Source organism: Zonotrichia albicollis, chromosome 15 (assembly GCF_047830755.1).
Source record: "Zonotrichia albicollis isolate bZonAlb1 chromosome 15, bZonAlb1.hap1, whole genome shotgun sequence".
Lineage (NCBI taxonomy): Eukaryota > Metazoa > Chordata > Aves > Passeriformes > Passerellidae > Zonotrichia > Zonotrichia albicollis.
Window position 1 is genome coordinate 8,698,301 of NC_133833.1, and position 26,890 is coordinate 8,725,190.

Here is a 26,890-nt window from a genome sequence, read left to right on the forward strand (position 1 = left end):
CCTGCAATGTCTGAGCACCGTTTCTGTGAACAAATTCCTCCTATGCCCAAGCTGAACCTCCCCTGGTGCAGCTTAAGACTGTGTCCTCTTGTCTTGTCACTGCCCAGGAGCACACCTCGGCTCCTACCTGGCTACAACCTTCTTCTGAGGTGTTGTAGAGAGTGGGATGGTCCCCCCAGCCTATCTTTGGGTGTTAGCCACAATGTCCTGGGGCAGTTGAGGTCCTTCAGGGGGCTGTGTCTCTGAGTAAATTACTAAGATGCCCAGTGAAGCTTCAAGAAAATGTGTCAGCGCGGTTAAGGATGGCTCTAGAAAGGGTTGCACAGATGAAGATTTTCCTACTGTGTATAATGCCACTATGGGACAGACTCTTGCTGTCCTCATTGTGTGACACGGACGTGAGCACTGCTGCCTCAAAGCTGCTTTTGGACTGCACCGAAGAAAAATTCAGAGAGTTATTGGGCCAGAAACATGTCCAGTGTGGCACAGCAATGTCTGATCTTGGTTACGCATACTGCAGGCACAAGTGTTTCTTGTCATTTTTAACTGAGTGAATTATTAGATATGAGGGTATTTTAAGGAAGAATGAGCAATGAGTGCAAAGCTGACCCACGCTCAACTCTGCTCTTCAGGACCAGGTGGAACCATTCACCACAAACTATTGTTGAAGTCTGAACTCCAATGACTTTGAAAAATTAACTTTATATGGGCAATAGGAATGTCCACAATTAGAGGAAAGTATTTCACACTTCACTCACTTCACAACACAAAGGCTGCTTTCCTCAGAGACTGATCAAGACCAGCTTCAGACATACTACTGAACCAAGCTAAATCCTCGTCTGATAACTACAGAAATTCCTACAGAGAGTTTCTTCCTATGGTCAAAAAAAATTGTGTAGGAACAGATATTTGTGGCAAACCCAACACTTGTACATAAATTTGTGTGTCTGTTGTAGAACATGTAACTACAGTTAGAAATCTGGCATGCCAATTGTATCTGGCATGCCAACTGAATCTTGCTATCAGATTCCTTTTGGAAAAAAAATAGAAGCATGCAAATGTAGTTGAAAGTGATTCTATAAACGTATAAAAATACATATATAATTAAGTTACAAAGAAGCCACATGAAATCCTGTGTTTTATTTATGTCACTTAAAGGTAAAATATCTACCAGAAAGAAAAAAGAAATCAAGAAAAAGCAATGTAAAGTTCATAGAAATAGGGAAAAATATCAAATGAGCTGAGATGAAATTTCAATTTCACGTATATTTGAGCTTTGAAGAAATTTTCTTCTGGTTCAAAACTACATGGCTCTTGGATGTAAACAGAAGTTCTTTAGAAGTCAATTAATAGCCCAACAGGATATCTCTACTAAAGTTCACGACAGCAGTGAAGGAGCAAGGCTTTGGTGTAATTTAATCCCCGAACAGAGCTAACCTTTGGGGACTCCTCTGTATCTCTGCACCAGCAATTGTTCTGCTTTGGCCAGGCAGTCCAAAATATGGGACAAAAAAATAAAACAATAACTGTTGGCTTTTTTCCAAATCTTTTGTGTAACTTAATTAATAAACCAAGTAACAAACAACAAATTGGCAGCAGGCATTTTAGGTGTTGTTCATGTGCCAACCATCATGTCTCTGGAAAACAATATGTTCTCCTCTGTTGAGGAGTTACAAAACACTTGTATAGTGCTGGGTGAATCTACATCACAGAGCTCCAATGCACTTCCTACTGTGGAGCCTTCAGGGCTCCAGGGATGAGGGAAGCTGAAGGTGTGCATGCAAGAGTGTGGGGAAGACAAGGAAAACTCTAAGATTTCCAAAATTAAGTTTTCCTAAAAATTTTAAACTGGCAATGGAGATATGTCTGCTTGCAGCACACCCTTCTCAGAAAAGAGTGATTTTTAAGCATAATGCAAAGGCTATTTTGGAGTGGTAGCAAGGAATATGATAATTGGTCTGAGAAGTAGGTTTCCTTTTTTTTTCAATGCCATTTTGTCATAGACTAATGTTGAACGGGTAACCCCCAAATGTCTGAAGTCAAATTATCTCTTTGATAATTGATGAGACTGATAAAATACAAAACAAGTGACATTTGCTATCTGATGATTCAAGTCTGTGTGCCCTTAAGGCCACAGGAAATTTAACATCACTTTCACCTATTCATACATGGTCTCCATCATTTGGATCTCTAGTTAGTGCCACATTCCAGTGGGTCCACTCTAATAACATATCAAGTTCAATAAAAGGACAACAACGAGATTCAAAGCACCCTGGACACATTTTCCAGAAATCATGTGATTTCACAAATTCCTGAATTTCACAACTCATGGAGCCATCGATCCTATTTTATCACTGTCAAACCCAGATTTTCCAGCACACAGACATGCAGCTGTGTTAATCCAAGGAAAAACGACTACCTAGCCTCTCCCTTACCTGAATGTTTTAAAAATTAAATTATGTTAAATTCTGCAGAGACTACTATACATGTTTATACTTTGGGTCCTGCCTTCTAAAGTCAGCTGAAGTACTAATACCTGTCTGATTCCTTTTGTGCTCAGGCTAATGGCAATGAGGGCAGAAAAGCACCTTCCCATAAGGCTGAGTTACAGTAGGTGAGAGATAACCTCAAAGTCCGATCAAAGTACAAAACAACCAACAAGAAAACTCCCTACAGCTATCAGGCCTTCTGTGGTTGAGAAGTGTGAAGTTGTAGAACTGTCTTAAATTCCATTGTTTTCATTTTACTCTCCAGATATGGAATACTATTCCTATATTTCTTAATGAAATTTTTATTTGGTTAGAAGTGAATTAGTATGAAAATCAAATAGATGGTTTGCATTATAAGGAAATAGTCTTGAAAAAAAGTTGCTTTATTACATAACTTTGGCCTTCCTATAATTTCTTAAATGGCTGTATTGTTCAATTTCATTCTCTATCAACTTTCTAAATTGCTGGGGGAAGAAGGTGGAATGTTGTTTAAAAAAGAAAAATAAATATATGTAAACTGTTGCCATGTCTCTACCCACATTAAGCATTTGCAAAGCTACTTTATGTTAAAAAAATCCTGTAGTGTGAAAGATGGCTTGGATATTTAAACCAAATCTATCTTAAAAACAGAATTGGGGGAAATGGATAGGATAGCTCCAGAAAGTTCCACTCTCACAGCTGTCAGCTGAGAAGAAATGGGGGAAGGGGGAAATGCTGAGAAAGGAATCTATTTTTTTTTTTTTGGCAGTGAAGAGAGGAACATGCCATCCCTGTTTGAAAAGTTTCAGGGTGGGAAAGGCTAAGGAGGGGCTAACATACTATACATACCTTTATGTATATTTTTGAGGCAGAAAAACAGTGTTGTGTTTAAGCAGAGTTCAGCAAGTGGAGAGGGAGGTGACATCCACTCTGGCCATTTGGTTCTCTTAAATAAGCCCACAATTGACAGCAGGCTGAGAACAGGCACAGGAGGTGGTGAGAGGCTGCCTCCCAAGAAGACAATACAAATGCTGTGTACCTTGCATCACATATGTAAGAAAATGGAAATAACCTTTAGTGTCTGGAGGAAAGATATTGAAGTATTTATCTGCAAGGCCCTCAGAGGTGTAGGCTCCTGTGAAGGTACACTCATGGCTCACAGCCTTTGAATCCCCAGAGCTAATTCTCAAATTAAGTAGCCTGTTATTGTTACAGCCACACTTCTGGGTACCTTGCATGACAGCTCAGAGAGAAAGGGAGAGAAGAATTAGCCTTGTTTCCTGAAGCTACAGATAGAAGACATTAACATGAAATTGTAGGCCAGGGGAGGGAAGGCAAGCCAAAAGTATTCTTCTGAGTGAGTTTAAAGCTGCAAACTTCTCTTCCTAGACTAGAAGAAGAACTGGGCTGCGACACATACCTGAATAATGCTGTGGGACATCTATGGAGATGTTAGAAACAAAGACATAATTATGTAAAAGTTTTGTAAGTTCAGCTCCACTGCACAGAATAAAATTGTGAATATACTGGGGATGGTATATCCAGTCCAACAGACCTGAGAGTCACTTAGGATGCAAAACTGAACACATAATTCAAGAAAAAAAGCCTGAAAAACATATTAAAAAGAAAGGAAAAAGGACACTGCAGGAAGAGTAAGATGTGTATGAAGGTATGAATAAGAGCATTTGCTTGAGAACTGTCACAAAGTCCTCATCAGAGTGGGAACCACCATTCGTTAAAACTGTGGATAGAGTCCAGCCAGGGCAGAGTACTCCGAAATCAGGTCTTCTTCTTGGAATAGGGTGAAAACCTTCCCAGAGAAATGGAAAAAATGTCCCAGCTGATGAACACGAAGTATTATAGTGCTCTGAGAGAGGAAACAATAAAGAAGATAGTTTTAAACAGCTGGAATCCTTTGAATATTCTTCTGGTGTTATTTTTCTGGACCATTCCCTGCTTGCCCTCACCATCACATCAGCAGCACAGAAACATGCAGTGCTCTCATTCTTCTAAATCAGTGATTTTCAACTATTTCCAGAATATGACCTCACATTACAAGAGCACTTTTTGGAGTCTGACACCTGCTACTAAGCTCAGAAAAAAGTTGGCCCTTGTCTCCTCAAAGCTGTCTGCAACAACCAGACCATTTCCTATGGACAGCAGAGAAGATGGAGAATGGAATTGGGATGGAATATGTAGTACAGAAATAGGATGAATCTGACATCACAGTGAACTCCTTACAATTACTATAACCCTGTGAACACCATGAGCTTTTTGCTTTGATGAAAACTGGCTTCAAATTAGCCATGAAGAAAATTGTCTTCCTTTCCTAAAGGTTTACTCCTTTCCCTCCATTTGTTTTATATCCCATACAATTAACAAAACATGGAGATTTCTGGGTGAATTCCTCAGTGATATCTCCTGCATGGTCCCAGTTTTTCCTAGGGTTTTTCAGTGTCCAGCCCAAGCGCTGCCTTCAAGCATGGTTCCTTTTGGTGGTCCCTGGCATTTGGGTGGGACACGTGCTCACTCCAGGATAGTGCGGAGATCTGACATGCAGCCTCTCATAATCACCTCACTCAACATAATCATCCGCTGACACAGTCATGAGCTGTGTCATCCAGCAATAGAAGGACCCAACATCCACAATAACTGTGCACTGAAAACTTGCATTTGTGGCTCCATGGCCAAAACCACAGGAAAACTATTTTTAGCACAACGGAGCTCTAAATAGTGGAAGCACTGAAAATTTAGCTCACATCATGGGCCAAATTCTTCTCCTGGTTACACCCACTCTATGGAGAAGCTTGAGTATAGTAAACAGAGACACTCTGAAACAGAAATTAATTTTTTTTAAGTGAAATTTTGCTTATGAGCAAAATAAGTATTTAAAAAATTAAATAAAGAAGGGTATGCTTCCTCCAGCATTTCCTCTGGAAATAAATGAAAGGAGAAAAGGAACTGTTTGAAGCAGAAGCTCTCTATTACAGTAACTGTATCTGTTGTGATAAAGGTAATTCTTCCCACCTGTATATGTGTGAACCATAGAGCTGACATCTCTCCATTCATTACACAGCCACTTTTGGCCTAGACCAGTGAAAAGAACACTGAGTTTATCTTTATCTTGAGAGAAGGCAACACAGATGAGTGTAACCTATGAGTAACAAATCAGGTTTTAATAGCTAGACCTACACTTAATTACTCACAAGCCAGCTTTCTAACAGCCGTTTTATCACCTCAGGATTTCCCAACACAAAACAATTAGTGATGGCAGTGCAGAGCACTCAGGCTTTCTCATGTAGGAACTGACAGGACCTGACTTTCTCCTTCTGCGTGTAATTCCAACGGAGTCACCAAGTTACAGGGTGCTGAGCCTTTATAACTTGCATTTAAATTTTGTGGCACACTTAGGGACACAATTTTGTTTTCCAGCCTCATGACCAAATAGTTGGGTTTAATAATTTCCTCTGCCATATCAAGATCTGCATATACAAGCATAATAATGTCTATTGTAAATTAAAGTGCTTTTGGGCATAGTGTAGTACAGGTTTTGGACAGTGTGTTCCAAGCTATTTGCTTTCTCTTACCAGAATTTCCACCGATTTTTTTTGCTGTTTTTCTGGGTTTTTTTGGTTTTTGTGGGTTTTTTTATTGTTTTGTTTCATTTTGTTTTTTTATTAGGAGAAGAGGGAACTGGATCATCTTCTAAACCCAAAAATTTTTGGAAAAGCCAGTAAGATGAAAAAATCATAAAACAGTAATATAGTAATGATAATGTTATTTCTCACTCACTATCTTATTGTTGATGAGTCGTCTTGCACTCTTAAAGCACTGCCCTATGACATGTGTTTTAAAAGGAAGTACAGGAAGGAAAATCAAAAGGCAAACAACACATTTTCAATTTAGTTGCATTTTTTTCTAATCTGATACAAATTAGTATTGTTGTTGTCTAAGTCCCTTTATATGTAACACTGTAAAGGGCAAAAAATAAATTCATAAATGCTCCAGCTGCTTAGCCAGCCCCGTGTAAGGTCCTGCCACTAAAATAGTTCACAACCATAATTACAATTCGCCACATCTTGGGAATGACATTTAGGATTCTCGAGGCGCTTTAAGATAATTTTTAGACTCCGCGTAGAAGTTCAGCTGTTTCAAAGTCAGTTTTATTTTGTAATAGATTTTATCCTTTGGAATGTTGTGTTTGGAGTGAGCTGAAGATATGGAAAAATACATGCAATATAGTTTGCTTACCCGACTGAAATATAACTCCTAAAACAAAGCTAAAGGTTTTTTTTTTTTTTTCCTCTTAATGTTCGTATTCCAGCCTGTGCTTGTCCACAGCTATTTAGACTTGGAAGTGGGGGCGATGGGGAGGGCCGGAGAAAAAACTTTCCCCTACTGCACTGCTCTGACTCCATTAGTGGAGTCAACGAGAATTCCTGCTCTCTCTGCAGTAATTAAATAAATATTTAACATTGCGGGATTCAGCTGGAATCCCAAAAGTTAACAATAGCCTGAGCTATCGGTGTCGCTATCTCAGGGGTTCTGCTTTCACAGGGGTATATTTAGATCTCGGCCACATCGCCCACTTGCATTACGAAGAGTCGAATAGTACAACCCCCTCTCCTAAAAAAAAAAAAAAAAAAAAAAAAGAAAAAAAAAAAAAAGAAAAAAAAACCGGAAAAACCGAAAAAAATACCAAACCAAGAAGCTCGGTAAAATCTGGAAACTTTTATAAAGTGACGCCATCTCCGCGGATCTCCTTCCCTGCTGCACAACGCACTTCAAAGCGGAACAAATGGAGTGGCCGACACGCTCGCGTAAAAAAAAAACCAAAACAACAACCAACCAACCAAAAAAAAAAAAAGGCAAATCAGAAAAAAAAAGCAGTAAGGAACGAACCCAGCATTACCTTCCAGCAATTACTGCAGCTCCATTTCCTCCCCCTGTATTTTGTCCCTATCTCCCCTGCAGGGACCCCCCGGTCCCCTCTCCCCGTCCCTGCGGACGGTCCCGGCGCGGCGACACCCCCGAGCTGCCGGCGGAGAAACCTCGTCCCCGCTTTGGAAACTTTCTGCAAAACTCGTGTGTCAGGTCTTTTTTCCCTTCCTTCCTTCATCCTGTTATACCGCCCTTCGCTCCGATGCAATGCAGCCATTTTTGTGCTGTGCCTTTCCTACAATCCCTGGGTTTTGCCGGTGTAAATCCTGGCTTTGCCCCAGAGCACGCTGATCCCTTTTGGTGATTAATTTATCCGGTTTGCAAAACGGGAACTGCAATCACGGTGTATTGATTCTTTGCATTAAGTCTCTCTGCAGAAAAAGAATAAGCACAATCTGAGTTTTTAATGGATATAAATGTGTATATGCATGTATAATATGTATAAACACATATGTATACACATATTTAAGGTATTCACGTGCTATGTCTATGCTCACATCAACACACACACCTCAAAATTGGAAAGTTTAATTAGGATAGTGGTGTTTTTCATGTTAAAATTATAAAGTATGAATGATCTTTATACCAGGCCTATGTTTGCATTTTACTACTCTGTATGTATAAACAAGATGGCAGAAATGGAGAGTAACATTTGTAAATGAGAATACAGGTCTGCAAAAGACAGATTGTTCTGTGTGTATCTACTGAACTAAACACCATAAAAACGGGTTAGTCTTGTTGACAACAGAGCTCACAGAGGTTCCAAAGTCCAGTCAACAGGAACAGTTTAACAGCTGCACCCCCTAGAAGAGCCACTTAATACAGAACATCAAATTTATGCAATTAGATGCTTGCAGAATCAAAACATTTATTGTTAAAATAATGCTAATCATTAGCCCTTGCTCGTCATGAAGATGACTAGAGCTGTGAATGACCAGCTCAACCCTCTCATACCCCAGTTTGGGAAAAACTTTGTGTCTCCCTCACACTGCAAGCTTCAGTTCCCTTGCCAGAACATCAGTGTTCTGACAGGATTTGAGCCAGCAGTGGAAAGGAAGGTTATAACCCCCTGTGAGGTGTTGGCTTGTCAAAGGAAAGTCAGACTTTGCAGATTACTGCTGGTTTTCTTTGAAGGATTCAGCCAAAGTGTGAGGAAGATAACATTCTTCTTGATGTATTCAACCTGGATTTCTAAAAGGTTCTTGGCAACATCTCCCACTTTTCTTAGAGGAGATTATCTGCCAGGGAAGAGGAGGTAACATCTAATAGGTATAACTGGTCAAAAGGAAGGCAGCAAAGAGTGGTGGTTTCTGGTTCATTTTCACAGCAAAGGAAGTGGAATTTGGCAGGGAAGAGTGCCCATTGGTGCTGCTCAGCGTGCCCCTGGGTGAGCTGGAGAAGGCACTTAGATGAACTGTGGATAACAAAGTCATGTATGAAAGTGAAGGTGAGGACTTGGTGTGAAGAACTGAAGGACGAGTTTCCCATCCTGAGTGGGAAATAAAAGGTAGATGAAATCCAGTCTAGATATAAATGCAAAGTAGCACACGTGGGGGTGAAGTAACATCCACGATTACATGATCTAACATATTATCACCCATGCTATGTTTTGTAATAGTTCAGTGCAGGTATTGGATGAATTTTCGATCACCAAGGAATGCACTGAACATCAGGAATTGCTACAAAAGCAATAGCCAACAAAGAAAAGATTGATTCCATGCTGGAAATTCCTGGTGCACCTGCATCACAGGTTCCAGACAGAGGGCCAGTTCTCCATCTCAAGGAAGGAATGCTACATCTGGTAGAGATACAGGTCTGAAGATCAAATGGGTCCCATGCAGGGCAGGCCTAAATATTCTCTTCCATCTGGAAAAGAAACAGCTGAAAAGAGGTATTAAAGACATCTGCACAAAGCCCAGATTGAAAAGGTGAAAGAAAAGCCTTTGTCTTCAAGTTCTGGAAGAAGAAAACTTAGCTGCAGGCTTTTTAGAAGAAAAAGGTCTTTCTTCACTCAAAGTGTAATAACGAGTTCAAATTTCTGCCCCCAAACATTGTGGATATTAAAGCTTTACATGAGTATGAGTTCAGAAACCAAAACTGGTGACAGAGTAAATTCACGAAAGCAAAGCCCATTAAAAGTCATTAAATACAAGACACTGGTCTCTGGCTCTGGAAGTCCATGGCTGCAAATTGGTGGGTGAGGATTCCAGGCCATCACTGGAGAGAAAATGGTAGCAGGCAGAACAATTATTTGGCATTTGAAGAGTTTTGTTTGATGGAAGAAAAATCCTTTTGAAACAGTAGTGCCAGTGAGGAACATCGAAAGGAAAAGCAATTTCCAAAACTTGAATTTTGACAATGAACAGATGGGATTGCAGCTGAACTTCTCCTTTTGTCCATTCTCCTCCTTCTCTAAACTGGCAGTAAAATACAATGTGTTTCATGAGATACTTTAACAAATTTATAGAGACCCAGCTCAATTTATGACAATTTATATAGACACATCTCTTCAGTGGAAGAGATGTAGGCCACAGATTCTTTGGTCCAACTCAAAAGGATATATACTTGCACATATACATATGTACTATATACATACTTGAGGAATATTTCATTATTAAACTTTCTAATAGGAAAACATTTTCATTGCTATTAGAAATACAAAGAATATTAGGTTCTGCTAGAAAATGCCACATGTCCAAAATCAGTCAGATATATCAGGGGCAATTTCAGGGCTCAAGCTTTTAATTCAACCCCTAATTTTGATTCCAAAGACTGCTCTGATGCAGAGGATCTTGGGTGTATAAACACAGAGCAGTTATAGTTGCTCTGCAGTTCCCACATTTCTCTACAGTTCTCTACATTTTGGGATTTTGTAGAGCAAGGAGGTTTTTCCATTCTAGATTGCCAAAGAGCTGTTTCTGAGAAAGCCACACAATTCAACTTGAAATAAACTCTTTCCTGCCTTTCTTATACATAACTCATCACACCCAGATTTTAATATTTGTGTTCTTGTTTCAAACCTACTCTTCTAATTTATTGTATGAGCAATGTCTTGATTTTCATGCTGTTGAATGAATTTCTTGGAAAAATTCTGGTTTTAGTGCCAGGTATTATTAGTGGGATAGTTGGAACTGCTGATAGAAGGCTATAAACTTTAGTTTTAGGAAAATACTGATTAGTGCTTACATTTAAGCATAAGAATAATCTCCCATTTATTCAGTGAGGTATTTATGGCTGTGCTTTACTTTAAGCCCACGTTTAAATTCAATTAACTTCATTTTAATAATGGACTTAAGTGCTGTGCTCTCTCAGGATAATAAGACCATTGGCATTTCATTTAGCTGGCTAGGCTTGTTTTTAAGTAAATTTTGTACTCTCAAGCACAAACTGACAAACATGCAAATAAGAGTTACCTTTTTGCCTAAAGACAGAAAATGATAAACCAAGTAGTTTTCCAGTCCATGAGGGGAAACACCTAGGCAAGGAATAGATTTTCATTTCCCTGATACTATCATATTAATTGTCTGGAAGTGAAACACTGCCTTGCAAGGAGCCTTTGTGCCATCTTTGATCTCCTTCTGTACTTGAGCAAAGAGAGACATAAGTGTTGTTTTCCATTGAAATGAAGGACGTTTGTTTGCTTGTTTTCTAGACAAAAGCAAATGTCTTTGAGACATTGTGGGCCATAGCTCCACTTGATAGAAACTGGCACGTCTCTTTCATTCCAGGGGAATTACACTAATTTTACACCTCAGAGTACATCTCAGAGACTTTCCACATCATGTATGAACTTGAATAGAGAGATTCTGTATCATGAGGTGAGATCATAATATGCAAGTGTTTCACAGACATAAAACTATGAGGTCTGGGAATGTTTGACAGTAGCTAGTAAATACAGTATGGTCTAGTCATTAAGTGGACCAATTGTTTATAAGCAGAATAAACCAGTTGGTAGGCAGAGCCAAAAAGCAGTTTTCTTTACCATGGCACTCCTAATTAACAGCTTTTCCCCACTGAAGCAATAAAATGAAAAATTATGGTTTTATTAAGCCTTATGTGGCTCAAAAAAAGTCTTTTCAAATGTCATTAACACTTGATCCATTCACCAGAGAAGTAACCATTTTAAAAAAGAAGTAAAAGAATAATTGAAAAATTTGAGCATAAACCAGAACTAGCAAAGCTATTTCTGATGCAAATTGTGAACTGGCCTAAAACAATGCCAATTTTACCACCATTCAATGTTAAAGGAAATAAATTGTGTGATGTTGTCATAGTTACTTCAATTAATGTGAAATAAAAGACTTTCAGTATTTTCTAACGCTGTTAGTGTTTATGGAACCAGACCAAAAGCAAGCCCAGCAAAATTGGAATTTCTGGTTTTCATACAATTACTTCTATGAATAATATTAGCAAAGGCTCAAATACCTTGAGCACATGAAGCACACTTCCATTTTTATATTGTAAACATTACTGCAATTATTTTCACATACAGGAAAATATATTCCTGGCTGAGGGGCAACAATACTAAACAGGTATTGGGAGAATGTCAGACAGGAAACTTGGTACTTTCAAAACCAAGAGTTCTGAGTGATTCACAGCCAGTTTAGAGCAGCTCACCTCTGCAAGAACTGGCAGGTGGCTGTGGGTACAACCAGCACCTGAGCTGCCACAAACACTTGGGCATATCCATTGTGTACCCCAGGGAGATGGTCCAGCCCAGAGAGGTGGAAGGACAGTGGGCTTTCCCTCCTCCAGGCCAGTGTTGCTGCAGGAAGTTCATATACACAAAAATGAAGTGAGACTGAGAAGTTGGCATGAGCACTTGTGGGTTTTCTCTCAGATTACAGCATATTGGTGCTGCTGGTGGCTCACAAATTTACAGACAGCATAATGCTAAGTATGGAAGCATAGGCTTCCCTATGTCCTGCCCTTCATCTGACTGATAAACACCTTTTTCTAAGCTGAAGGAACACTGGGTTTGGTTAGAAGAGGTCCCTCTGGCTGACTGCTCCCCATTGCCTGCCTTTTGTCCTTTCCCCTTACTTTAACAGGCTTTGTATAATCTCCATATAAGCCCTAAAGATATTGTTTAGTCTTTTCTTTTAAAAGGTAAAAAAGTCTGAGGACAGAATGATTTCAGGCTTTTCAAATTCCTGACATGGAAAACCCTGTGGTTAGTCAAAAGTAATCCTGTTATTTCCACCAGTTTTACAACACTATAACCATCACTTCCCGTTGGGTGGTTTTGAAGCTACATCAATGCGAAGGGAGAACAAAGTTAAACCATCCCATCTTCTGAGTACAGAAGGGCTTTGGAACCTCCATAAAACTTCACTTCCTTGTTGTAAATCATAATAATTCAGGACAATTCTTCATAGGATCTTTGCATTTAAACATCAAATGACATGCAAGGCTTCAGAAGCACTCAAAATCTGTGCTGTGAATCAGAGGAAAATAAAGCAGTAAGAGTTAATAACTTCTTTGGAGCAAATCATCATTTACACCTGGTACACCATTAATGTGTACCTGAGCAACCACTCTGAGTTCATAAAGTTCAGTGGATTCAGTAAATTTAAATGAATTATTGTATATTAAAGGCCAAGTCGTATGTGTTTTTATGCAGGCAAAAGCTTCACTGTTTCTTTCTGAATAGGGCCTGATTAACAACAGAATTCAGCTCTATGTTAATGCACCATTTAGTGTCCCACTTTTGCACACTGCAATGCTGCATCTGTGCCCATTTCATGTTCTCAGCTAAGTTAAAAGCCAAAGAGAATAGATTGAAATGCTGCATTACAATATCTCACACATAGTCTTGCTTATAAGCTGAATGGCTTTTTTTTGTAACCAAAAAATGGCCTCCTTTCCTGACTGAAGGCCTTTTCTATATCTGAATCTGGCTTTTAAAATTCTTTGTGATAGCAAAGAGAAAAACCCCATAATCTACATTGCTGTTGTGCTTACAGATTGTCCTTCTTGCATGGGGCACAAAGAGCTGCCTGGCCAGTGCGTGGTTCTGGGGGAATCATCCATTTTTATCACTTTCAGTTATTGTTTCCTTCCCTGGCCACAAATATTTCCCACAGTGCCACTGTTTTCCCCTGGCCTCCTTGCTCATCCAAGCTAATAGTTAGGGGCACACTGGGCATTTTGTTATGCTATTTTTTTTATGTTCTGGTAAGCATGAAAACACTCAGTAGGGATTCCATTATGTTTTAGCACTTGTGTTGAAGGGTGAAATAACTTCACAGCCTGTCAGAGGAGTGATGCATCATGAATAGTTCCTTCCTTTATTCTACATATTTTTATTTAAACATTCCTAGCCATGTTTTCTAACAAGCTGCTTTCACTGTACTAGACTGTCCAGAGGAGGAGGAGGATCTGTTTTAATTTTCAAATGACCATGAAAGATTGGAGAAAAGAAATAAACAAGAACATCTCTGTGTAAAGTTATCAAACTTTTTGCAGGCATCTGAGGCTGGAGACCCAAATGTTAGCAAAGAATTTTTACCTTTGTTCAAGGTTTTGCTACCCTTGTTTTCAAAAATTTTTATTGTTTTCACTTGGGTGTTGATTGATTCTCAAACTGTGACAATTTTATCTCTTTTGTAATTTCTTTGAAGACTGAATCTGTCAGAATTTAGGTGGGGAGAGCAATGGGCAAACAAGTGTCAAAACCCCATTGTGTACCCTTTTTACTAAAAGTCTTCAAATTTTTCTCACAAAATTCTGTTTCCAACACAAGAAAATGTTGGCTTTGACATTTTTACTCTGTTGCAAGAATTCACCTCATTATCACATCCAACTAAATAATTGCACCAAGTCTTTTATTAATGGACATCTCTGATGAGTGAAATTCCCAAACCTCCTTTTAGGTTATCAAATTTGTGAAGGTCATTTCACCTTAGCCCATGCCCTTGCCTGTGACACAGTCAAGAATGCATCATCAGGGAGAAGAGGAAAGGACATTTTCCTCCCCTCAAAGCTTTTCACAGTGCAGTTCAAGCCTGAAGTTACTGAGTATTTCTGACTCTTCCTCATCTCTAAAGCAAGTACATCAGCAATGAAAGGGTTTTGTATACGCACAAGTTGAAGTCAAGTCACAGAAAGGTTGCAAAGTCTTCTCCATCTGAGAAGTTTCTTTCTGGCTTACCCAGCTCCCTTTTCCATTTGCTTTTGGAAGTTCTCAGGGGTTGGCCAAAGCCACCAGCTCTGATGGTGCATCAAACCAGGAGGACACATGGTCAGCACTACAGCCTTCATTATCTTGCCTTATGCACTGACCTGTGCTTGCTGTTAACATTGCTTAATTAAGCCACAACATGATATATTATTCCTCCAGATGTTCACCTTTAAACCAGTCTAGATATAAATTATTGAATGCTAAGTTGAAAACCTAAAGCAATATCTTCACAATACTTGAATCTGGAACATCTGTTGTCACTGTGCCTTAAGCCCAACTCATATTAAGCATGACACATGCTGCCCAGAGGCAGGCTGAGACTTAGGTCATGACTCAGAGTGCTGTTCATCTTCCTTCCTTAGGGTTTCCTTCCTCCCTGTGTCCAGGAAGTGGGTCCTACACCAGCTTTCTGCCTGGAACAAAGCATGGCCCCATCTCGAGCTAACCTCTGGCAAAGGAGAGGAACTCACTGCACACACAGCCCCATCAGTCCCTGTGAAATCCAGGGGAGGGACAGAGCTGCCCTGCTGAGACTGCTCACTTGGTGCTACCCCTGGTGCTCTGTCAGGAGCATCAGGAGCAAGGAGCTTGTCCAGGGATGTGCTTAGCAAATCCAGACCTGGCCAGGTTTGAGCACTGTGTGCAAGTTCCTTCATTTCACTCAGCATCACTCAGGATGCTGATAGCCAGCAGCTGTGAAAAGCAGGGTCCTGGCATGCAGAGACTGCAAACTGTGCTGGCTGTGCCTTGCCCAAGGTCACAGGGCCACCGTGATGGACCTCCAGAAATCAGTGGTGTCTGATCAACCCCCACACTGAAACCAGAGCTCTGCCTCCCAGTGGGTGCACAGCAATCTGGCTGGGATAGTGGACCCCAAAGTACCTACATGCAATGACAAGCTTCCCATCTCACCTTCTGCTCCTAAGGCAAAAAACTAGGGGGAGGAGGGGCATGGCACGGTTTTTAATCAGTCCATTACTCTTTGGAAAAGATGGCAGTGAACTGGATTTAGGCATCCTGCACAGAAACAGGAGACTGAGAACCCTCTTCCTAAATCTCTGTAGTTCTGTGCTGATTTACAAGTCCTAAAGACAAAGTTTATTAACAACATTCCCCTTATGACTTGAATTGGGAAAATCCTTTTTCACCCTTGGCTAGGACTATAACCTAAGAATAACACAATATTATCTAATAAAACCTAAGCATGGTAACACAATATTATCCTATTGACACAGTAGAAAAAGGTTCAGGACTGATTAAAATAAATGGCTGTGTGGATTCAGTGGCACAGATGTGCAACTAAAGGGTAGCACCAAAATAATACCAGAAAGCTTTAGAAAAGCAGTAAAACATTTTGGATTTATCCTCAAGCTACATTTCCATTGATTTGCTATAATAGGAAGAGTTGAAAGAAACTTCAGCCTCAAAACCTGAAGGAAGCAATAACGAGGTCCCTAAAATATAACGCCAAATTTATATAAAATAAGGGGAAAATCTGGGAAAGTTCTTCACCATGTAGCCAGGCTGGTCTTTTAAGAAGTCCACATAGAGTCTAGGGTTTGCAAAAGCTATTCAGTAAATTTAGCAGCATGAAGGTAAGAGTAACTTGGGGATTTTTTCAGTTCCACAATGTTGGTAACAAATCCCTTTTCTTTTTTTCAGTTTTATGAGAATTTTGAGAAAAAGTCCATTTTTTCAATTTTCCCATTTTTTCAAAATAAAATCAGCTTTTCTTTTCTGATCCATTTGTTATGGATGTAACTGTGAACAGCAGGAAAAATTACTGACTGCATGCAGTGTGTGCTTAAAGGACACAGACCAGACTCCAGACTCCCTCCTGCCTCACAGACGTTTTATCAGTTGGAAGTAAATGAATAAAAACCCAGAACTGATTTGCATTTGCAAGCTCAATAAAAGAGAGAGAATGCAGAAAAAGTAATCACACAGGAATGTACAGAGCATTAAAACCAGCAGCAGAAGATAGTGTATAGTTAAAGCACAGGTGCTTCATCACCATATTTTCACTCAAGTACCCCTATCCTCAAATAACCTGCACAAAAATCCTTGAAAGAGGTGGTGGGAAGACTCTGGAAGAGGAAGGAAACAGTCTGAGGAGAGCAGGAGCTGGCACTGAAGGAGCACTGGCAGCAAAAACTTTTTGGGTTAAACTTCTTCACATCAATACAAAGCTGCCCAGTCACAGGCTGGGCTCTCTGCTGGGTGACCAGAAGAACAGATAGGACCTAATATAGAAAATGGACCTTTGAGGTTTTCTTGGTTGTAAATTTTACAGTTAAGTCAACTGTAAAATCAGATTGAGAAGCAAACTGTTGGTGAAGAAGGGGAGTGGAGAGGGCAGGGCTGGACACCCAGAGCTCAGCAGTGCCAGCTGCCATAGTGAGTGGCATTCTTCATGCTGAGTGTGCTGCAGCTAGATCACAGTGATCACAATGAAGCAGGTGCCATAAGTGTGGAAGTGTCTATGTGGTGTCACCCGGATCACACACTCCTCTCATCAGGGCAAGAGTGGTGATTGGAGAGCCAGAGCCATTAAAGACATGTCTTGTACACACTTTTGCCATCTCTGGTCAGAAGGAACCATGTATACCCCCAGTTACAAACCAGGGGCCTGATCCACAATCTATTGAAGTCACCCAAAAGGTTTCCATTGATGTCAGCAAGCTCTGGATGGGCCCCCGGAGCTTCACTGGGTGCTCACTGCATCGTGACTAATGTCAGCTGGAGCTTTGCTGGGTGAATTTCAGGACTGGCTCAGATGCCCAGTATTCTCTCCTGCTATGATGGGTAAAAGGCCAGCCTGCAAGGACAGGGCTGCAGGTTTTTAGGCTGGTTCTAAACAAGGACCAATGTTCTGCATATTGTGCAGCAGCCTTGGGCAGTGCTAAATTAATGCCATCTGCTCCTGGCCTTCCTCCCCTGGCCTCCTCCCACCTCCTCCCTCAGGGGGCTTCTGACAGTAGAGAATAGCTGGAGTACAGTCACAAGCATCACGCCTCTTCCTGTCCCTAACACACCCTTTGCACCCTTTGTTTCTCTCTAAGTGTCATGGGTGGAGTAGGATCCCAGCACGCTGGCTCCAAACCAGCTGGCAGCATCTGGCCAGGCTCAGCCCCATTTCTTCCAGACTTGGAGGGCCTGAAGCAGGCAGAGCCTCAGCTCTACAATCTCCAGGGGTTAATGAGGGTTTTTTTTTTTTTTCACCCAGGAGAGGAGTTATTTCCAGTGATGTCATTCCCAGCTGAAAGCTTATGAACTTTCCAAATTCAGAGGAGAATTGCAAATACCGTGTGAAATCTTTTCTCACCCGAGGTTGAAATCTTTGCCAAGAGCCCTGTCAGGGCAAGGATCCCACCACTAGTCTGAAAGTTCAAAAGGTAGGAGCCATTTCTCACTATCAGTGTTTGTGAGACCCAGCTGAAAGGAAAGATCCTAATTACATTTGGCATTTCTAATAGTCAGTCTCCCGCTAAACAAATGACATCATTTGTGGCATTGGCAGTAAAAGAGTCCACTGCAAGGGACTGTAAACAACAGTCCATCCAATCTCATTCTACTCTAACAAAGGAAAGTGAAAGGGGGGGAATCTTGCTAAATGATTGTGATGTCCACTTTTTTTTTCAAGGATTAGATGTGTCCTGATACTTCTACAAAATGGTTTGGAAACGGTGGATGAAGCACACTGAGAAACTGGGACTTCTGGCAGCCCTGGGAAATCCCTGCACTCTGCAGTGTGCAGCAGCTCAGGCTGGGGCTTCCTGGGCCTGAATTCTGTGGGTCTTGAGGATCTGTGAGGTTGGTTTGAACCTACCTCTGACCATGGAATGCTGTATTTGATATTTCCCTGGGATGCATTTTCCAAAACAGTATTTATATTCTCAATTCCTCTTGGAGAAAATATGTGCTCCTTCCTCTTCACCTGTGGGGGTCACAGCTCACCCCTGTGTTCAGGGGGGAAGGGATGGTGGTATGTAATTCTAGAGGGAGCTCCCTCTAGAGAGGAGCTAATCAGCTCTTTTGGGAATGAACTCTGCAGGATTTTGGTGTAGAAATGAATCAGCCTGGCCTTACCAAGGAAATACTACGATGCAGGAGCTGTGCACAAATCATAATTAAGGGAACAGACAAAAATCTCTACATATAACATGTAAGACTGCTGAATTTCAGTCTCAGGTTGTGTATTTTCTGTTTTCCTGTGCAGCAGCCTGGGAATCAGGACAACACCAGCTCAGAGTGACCCGTGCCTGCCAACGCAGGAGGATTCTTCAGAGCTCTTCTTTCCTTGTAATGATCCTGCTTGACTCTGCTTAGTTTGTGATATTTGAGGGCATTGCAGCATGAGGAGGTAGGAACACAGCCCATTAATTGTAACAGGATGAGGGTAGGGGAGGTTTGATATCTACATGCCCGTAACTGTAACCTGCATCCAGCTATTTTCAGCCCTTCATGCAAATAAAAGCAACATTTGCATTCAGATTGCCCTTAGTGCATAGATGTGATGGATGATAAATTCAAAGTGCAGTGCAAGGACAATACTCATCTGTTCCATGGCAAAGAGTTACTTTTTTTTCCTTGCCAGGTTCTGTAGATGGATGCCTTTTGCCATATTTTTTTTTAGGCACTGAAAAACAACTGTTCATCTGGGCTGGGAGCTGGAGTATTATCTTAATACTTTCCCACTACTCAGTTTTTGAAACCTTCTTCCTAGCTGCCCTTCAGATAGCTTCTTTATCCTAAAGAAAATACTTCACTTTGGTCTTTTTTTTTCATTTGCAAAAGTATGGGATACATTCTTGGTCCAAGCCTATGGGAAAATCCCCTCACTTATGAAAGGGGATGTGTTCATAATGTTCCTTTCTCTTATTAATTTAGTTACAAGGCGCTCTCTGAGTCCTGTGCAGTATCGCCATGCAAACCCTTTCACGCTAGTTAGGCTTCATTCACAGCAGCACTCGCCTTGCAGAGTGTGAAAGAGCCCATTTATGCTTAATAATGATAATAACCAGCAGTTGGAGACTGGGGAAAGAAAGGAAAATAAAACCCTGCAGAACTTTACAGGAAGGGACATTGAGTGTTGCCAGGAGGGTGAGGAGGTCAGACATCTGGTGGTAAGTCTCACCCTGGATTGCAGGCAGGAATGCTTGGCCGTGGAGGTGGGGCTGGGCTGGCCACCCTGGCACAGGCTCGTGGCCCGTGGGACATTGGGGTGCCCCCCTGTGCCCCCCATCTGCACCAGACCTCTTTTGTTTGGGGGTGCAGAGCACACAGTGATCTCATTCTGTATAGCCAAACTCCCAGGGAGTTATCAGCAAGGAGAAATTAATGCCCTGGAAAAATTTAGGAGATTAAGTGGGGGTAAAGACTACCAAGGAAATATTTAGGAAATCCCTCAGAAATCAAGTCATATTCATCCTTGTTCACCATGAAAATGCCCAAGGCACAGGATCACAGAGACCTGGGTGCCCTCACTGGGTGGTCCCAATCTTTCTGGGCACAGAAGCCAGTGTCCAGCCCTTCCCATAAGGAGCCCCAGGCATTGCTGCTTCATTCCACTCCTGTAGGGAAGAAACCTTGTGAGAGTGCTGCACCTGAGAGTACCAAACCCCTGCAGAGTGCTCCTGAGGGGGCACTGGGATGGAGAATTCCTGAGGTCAGCTCTCATTTAGCCAAGGTCACTGAAATATAGAGAATAAAGCTAGAATAATGCTGAGCCCACAGGTTGTATATTAGTATCCAAGTGTAAGATCTCACAGTGCTTTTCCTTTTGCTGCTGCAGTCTCAACCCCCCCAGCATTTCATTGTAAATTATCTCAGACATTCACTGTGTTCAGTTTATGTTCATCTCCATCTATTTTTAACAAAAAATAAACTCAAATGCACATTGGAGCAAGACAGTTTTTCTCTGGAGTATCATGAGACTGCTTGATCACATCTTTTCCTGGCACTTAGTCCATCAGTTTATGAATTATTTTGTTACACTGAGTACATAGTTGATAGTTTAATGGCTGGGAGTGATTGTTCTCAAAATGTGGATGGAGTTGTCATGAAAATACATAGCTAGGGTTGCTAAGGCATGGTTAAATTAAGGCATGCATTGAATTCTCTGTTGTTTTAGCTGTTCTTTCCTTGCCATGTTTGGAGAACATCCTATCTAGTGCAATCCTCCAGGACATCTTACTGGATTCCCCATCAGGCTGTGACAAACCCAATGCTTTGAGTCACCAATTTGCCACCCCTGGGCTCTGGCCAGGCCCGTGCAGCAATGGAGGGGCTGTGATTGACCTCCAGCACTGCCTGCTTTGCAGTACCAGGAATTCCTTCCAGCCCCTTTGAACTAAACTATGAACAGACTTGCACTTCAACAGAGCATTTGGCTCCATGATACACAGGAAGGTTTTCTAGAGCATGGAAAAGTTCAGACAACAGAAGAACTGGTTTTCTAGAATTTGATTTTTAAGGGTTTTAGAAGCACTGATAGCAACAGACGGGGTCCAAGGAGATTTTCAGAAACACATATTGAAAGTGTCACCCTGGGTTTGCCTCCACAGGCGCATGCAGCAGTTTGTTCAGAGAAGGGCACCCCAAAAATTCCAATTAGAAACTCGCTAAAGAAGATTTTCATTGAGTATCTCTGTACTTCTGATCAACCACAGCATTTCTGGCTGCTCTTGAGAGAGCTCAGCTGACACCAGTAACATCTCTGGTCATGTGTGACCTGTCACTGGGAATATTTTTCATACAGCCTTGCTGACAGACATGATGTGTGTGGGTGGGGTATGGGAAGCATAATTACCCTAAAAGCAGCTCCCCATAAACAGCCCACTTCAATATTCTCAGTAGGTTTAGTCTGTTCCTCCCCATCTACCCACAGTGAAAAAGAATATGTACCAAATCCTTATTTTTGAGGAAATATCTGTGGGAAAAGAGCATTATTGGCAATTCCATGCAAGTCTTAAATCCATGCGGGTATTTGAAACATGAGTAAAGGGAAACCTTCAGACTGAAACTCAAGGAGGAAAAAAAAACCAAAACAACCAAAACCAAGAAAAAACATGACCCAAAAGAATCAAAGGCCAGCCTGTGAACATGTGGAAATAAAATTTTCAGACTTGCTAAGTGAAACAGAAACAGAAGCCCTATATTTATCTCAGAACATCCTATTGCTCTGGACAAAGGAAATTCACAGCAATAAGAGCTAGCAAAGAAAATACTTTATCATGAAATCTAGTGACACAGACTAATAACTAATCATGGTAACTGCAGTCAGTACCTTCCTTGTAAATCCAGCAAATAAATATTCAATGCCCTGTAAGTGATCTTCAGCCTGCAGTGAAGATGACCCCAAGTACATCCCAAGCACATGGGGAAAGGATCAAAACAAAAAGGACATGATGGTTCTTAACAGAAATGACATTATCCGTGGAAGGGACAAACACACATGGCCTTCAGATTCGTGTAAAACAATACCAGGGCTGCAGCAGGGCTGGGACTGGGAAAAGCAGATGCTGCCCAAAGCAGGATCTGCTTGTGAAGTTTAATGTGCACAACACACATCAGGAAATCAGAGCCCTTTCATGAGTCAGAAGAGCTCATGGAAAGTGCATTTCCAGCAAGCATCAATGAACCAAGTGACAGAGGCAGAATTCAGCCCAGGAGCCCTAAGTTCACTTGGCCTGGTTGAGTTTGCCTGTATGTTCAGCTTCTTGGTGAGAAAGGATCCAACTACAGAAACAAGGCCTGGCTTAAGGTCAGGAGCTACTGAAAAATGTAGGAACAATCCTGCAGCATTTCCTCTTAGAGATGCAGTTATCCACAGCAAGGAGCAGAACATTTCAGCTGGTGCTCATTCGTGTAAATTAAAAACTCACACAAAGCACAAGAGTCCCTGAGACACATGGAGGGGGGAAATCCCCCCCCAAGCCAAGTGTTTTTTACTCCTCCAAAGACAAATTTAGTTTAATCCTCAAATCTAGAGCTGTTTATGCAAATGTAAGAAAAACTCCGGATTTTAATATGTGCCAAATCCATTGCTTTGGCTAGAGACTCAGATTAACTTTGGGACAGTGTAACAGACTGAGTGATTTACTGAAGTCAGCTTCACAGTGCCTGCCATAATTTTATAAACCAAATACAAGATGCAAAGGGTTTTAGAAGCATCCAAAGGCAATATTGGCCTCCTCATACAGTACAAAGCTATGCAGACCACATGGAAGTCACCAGCATTGTTTCTGACAACTAAAACATCTTAATTCTTTTAGCATTAAAGGGAGTTAGCAAAAACATCTTCATTCTTCCGCATTCAGAGTAACAGACGTGGAAAATTTAAGCCATGTTTACAACTGAGTTAGAGCTAACACACAGCTCAGCCATGAAAGAAAGACAGATAAATCTCACTAGATAAAATAGACAAATATTGGTGGTGTTTACGTTCATGGTGTTCATGAGCATCTCCAGAGGAATTATCTCCATGAATGGTCCTGGTGGAAGGCATGGAGCTTCCCCTGTGTGTGCAGTTGGGAATTCATTGTTTTCTGTGCACACAGCTTACAGATGGGAGAGAAAAAACCTCCACACAGCTACAGCTGCCTGTAAGAATAGGAAAGGTCAGGTCACCACATTTCAGGTCCTTCATTCCTCTCCCACACCAAGGTATTTGCAGTGAAATTTTGGAGCTCTAAGGAGGTGGCTTTTCCTCACCTGTCATTACCAAGCACAAAGAGATGATGCTCAGAGCCTCAGCAAGGAGCTGCAGGCATCTGCATCCTCATTCCTCACCACTGCAGCACTCCCAGCCTCCATGGATCTCCTGTGGGATCCTGTGCAGCCACTGCTGTGCCTTGTGAGCAGGGTGAGGTGAACAGCAAAGCTCAGGCCAGAAGTGCCCTGGGAAGCAGCTGGGTCCTGTGCAGGGAGGTGGCCACAGCCCCGGTGTTGCTGTTGGCTGCCTGCCTTGCCCAGGGCATCCAAAGGGCATGCAGGGAGTGCAGGGGCTGCAGCTGCCCACGGTTTAGGATGTGAATGAGTCTGACAGGGCAAAGGAAAAGCAGCTTGTGCCCTAAAGCTGTTCTTCCCCTTCCTTTCTAAACAAAAAACCATCTTATTCCAAGGCTCAAAAGATTATTAAGAGCACAGGGGTGACACCTTCTCTAAAAGGATTTTTAAAGGAATCCTGTGCTTTTTCAGAGTGTTATCTTAGGGAGTTATCCCATGAGCATCACGTGAGGCTGAACCTCCCCTCCGCCCCCAGAGCAGCAGCCCTGGCTCCCAGTGAACCCAGCCCTGGCATTGGCACACGAGCTGCCAGCCAGGGAAACATGCAAAGCAGCCACTTGAAAAACAAAATTCCCCACTTTCTCGTGCATGTGGAATGAGCATGATTTATCTGGGAAGGAATTTGCCCTCAGTGTTGATCTCCTTAAAAGAGACTGTAACTAAAATAGCTACAGGCCGCTTGAAAATTAACCAGTTGTCGTGTGCAGTGGCCTTCCCATTATTTCCCCTGATGCTAAACCCAAACTCTCAGCCCAGTATTCATGTCAGTATGTCCTTAGCCCCTCTCCCCAGCAGACAGGGCAGGGATGGGTATCCCTGCAGGGTGATTGCTAATTCCACAGAGGAACTGGAGCACCACTGCCACTGGCAGCTGGAGCAGAGGAGCCATTCCCAGCCTGCCTGGGCAGAGGGCTTCCCAACAGTGGAAGAGTTATTTGGGAGGCAGGGAAGAAGCCAACTGACACAAATTGCTCACCCAGACAAACAGTCAGGATTGCTGTTTGTATCAGGAAGCAGGATTAGAATCACAATTTGTTGGCACAGACATTATTGGCTTAATATTGTTTGTGAAACCTAAAATGAATTGACTGGGGGGAAGGAGGGGAATCAACCACCCACCAAAAAAACCTCGCAAACAAAACAGTCTGTCCTTTGTAGGTTCGTATACAAACTCTCCCACACAGCCTGGGACCAAGTTTTGGATCAAGGCCTCAGCTTGGCTTTCATTTACTGGCCAAAAACAGCAGAGTGGATTTGGGGGGGGGCAGGGCTGCCCATGCGAGGGAGGTTGTCATCTCCTTGTGCTGGCTAGGCTGCTTCATGTTTCCCTGTCTGCATCCCAGCTGCAGCAGCCTTTGTAAGGAGGAGGGAGAGGATTCCAACTCACTTTGAAAAGGTCCTCATTCCTGATGAGTGCTCAGAGCTGGGTAGGGTTTAACCCCTAACACCTACCACTGTCTGTCACCAAAAGTGATATCAAATCTGAAATGCCTGCGGTGATGGGGCACACCTTGGGCAGGAGAGCTGCTGAGGGCAGGGAATGCCTGGGGAAGCTCCAGAAAATTAGGTGCTGTCCTACACTGAGGCATCATCAGTGTGTTTGTTCCAGCATCATAAAGATGATGATGTACTACCTGATGCAACAGCAGGTTTACCAAGTCTTTTAACTCAGGTCATTATCCACAAAAATCTTTGGTTCAGTCTTTTGTTTAGAAAAAAACCAAGAGGTTTTAATGACCCTTTAAAGACATCAGTACAAGGACTGCCAGATTAACTTGCCAAAACAGCATTATTGAGCTCCTGGAAATTCATGGCAAGGAAACGTGGCTTTAATGTACCTCATTTAACTCCTCTTATTCAGAGGAGTCAGCAGGTGTATTTCTGGGAAGCACTCAGAGATGCTAATGGAGACAGCATGCAGTCAACAGCCTGTGCCTTGCTAGAACTGGAGTTACACAGCTGGAAGGAAAAATGCTCTTTCTCTTCTCCCCAGAGGTCTGCAGAGGCAAAGGGATTTTTTCAGTCTCTCAAAATCCAAGCTTTTTATTCCTCTCCACTGCTTCAGCCAGAATTTATTCCCACCTCACTGTGCACTTCACACAGATACCCCATTCCAGCAAACCTCCCTTGATGGACCAATGCCTAAATATAGAGGCACTTATTTATGTACTACTCTTGCAGTGTCAGAGTAAATACTAAGTGATGTTCTGGAACACAGCTTGAATATCTGCCCTAAAGAGCTGATTATTGCTCTTGGAGCAAAGCAGCACAGCCTGGCTCAAGTGAACCAATGTCCACAGGGGCAAAATCAGGGCAATGTCACAGGTGAGACAGGACAGGTCTGTGTTTGAGGCACAGAAAACCTCACTGTCTGCTCACTCACCTGCTTTAACACCTCAGCTGAAACACCACTGCAATTTCTGTACTTGCCCAAAGCTGTTGCAGGTGCCATGACCCAGCACAGCCTCTCCCATTTTCCTTCCTGCAGACCCAGCTCCCCACAAGGTGCAGTCACTGCCAGCCCCACACTCACACAGCACTCAGTGCTCCAGGCTGAATTCCTGTTTTCTTGCATGAAGAAACTGAAAGCTGCCTCTTGCACTTCCCAAGAGAGTGAGTACCGACAGTGACTTGTGAGCCCACTCTTTTATCCCACAGATAAAGGCTCTCAAATAATTGAAGATTCACTGATCTGAAAGCAGGATGCTATAGCACTGTTTATCCTGGCCTCAGGCAGAGTGCAAGTGGAACAGTTCTGGTCTTTGCTTCCAAAACTGCTCCATCTGATGGTGAACTGATGTAAAACATATCCATAACCTAGAAGTGCCCTTTGCTCTAATATTCCAGCCCGTACCCCAGCTCCTTTGGCAGCCTTGCAGCAGGGTGCCAATGCCCACACCCAGCTGTTCAAGCACCTCTTAGCACAGAGGCTCAAGTGCTTAGAGGGGGATGTTATCAAAGTTCCAAGCACAGCTACTTGTGGAAGGGACCCTCCTGATCACCAACTCCAGTCCAACACCCCCAGGGCAGCAGCCTGGCACCTGTGTGAGGGTTTAAGGTGAGGTCTACCCCCTTCTCCCCAAGTCTGGCAGTGCCCCCAGATGCAGCGTGGCCCCATCAGAGATGCTGCTGGTGAGTGTGCAGAGAGCAGCACCACCCCCAGGTTCTGCCAAAGGGACATCCTCTGCTCCTGGGACCCCAACAGCAAGAGGAGAATGACAGGAGAGCAAGAGACAGATCTTTATAGCTTGTCTTTGTGCTCCCCAGGCAGAGCAGTGCTGGGGACCTCTCCCAGCTGGACAGTGCTCACTCTGTCACTCGCTGCTGGTGCCAAGTGTGTGGCAGCAAAGATCAGTGCAAACAATTGCTACTGGGCTGGGTGCATCCTAACACGAGACAGGAGACAGTTGGAGGAGATAAAGAGGGAATTATTCTGCTATTTCCCACAACAGAAGTCTAGATTGTGCTAGTGAGAGATGAGGACACCTTCTGCAAGCAGAGCAGTTTG

At 42.4% G+C, this 26,890-nt stretch overlaps 1 long non-coding RNA gene across 1 annotated transcript; it reads left to right on the plus strand.

Moving 5' to 3' along the window:
- The first annotated feature begins 7,381 nt into the window (after positions 1–7,381).
- LOC141730918 (uncharacterized) lies at positions 7,382–20,420 on the plus strand. Its single transcript, XR_012582794.1, has 3 exons — positions 7,382–7,562; positions 17,819–17,987; positions 18,236–20,420. It is a non-coding gene; the product is annotated as an uncharacterized LOC141730918 (long non-coding RNA).
- Positions 20,421–26,890: the final 6,470 nt, after the last annotated feature.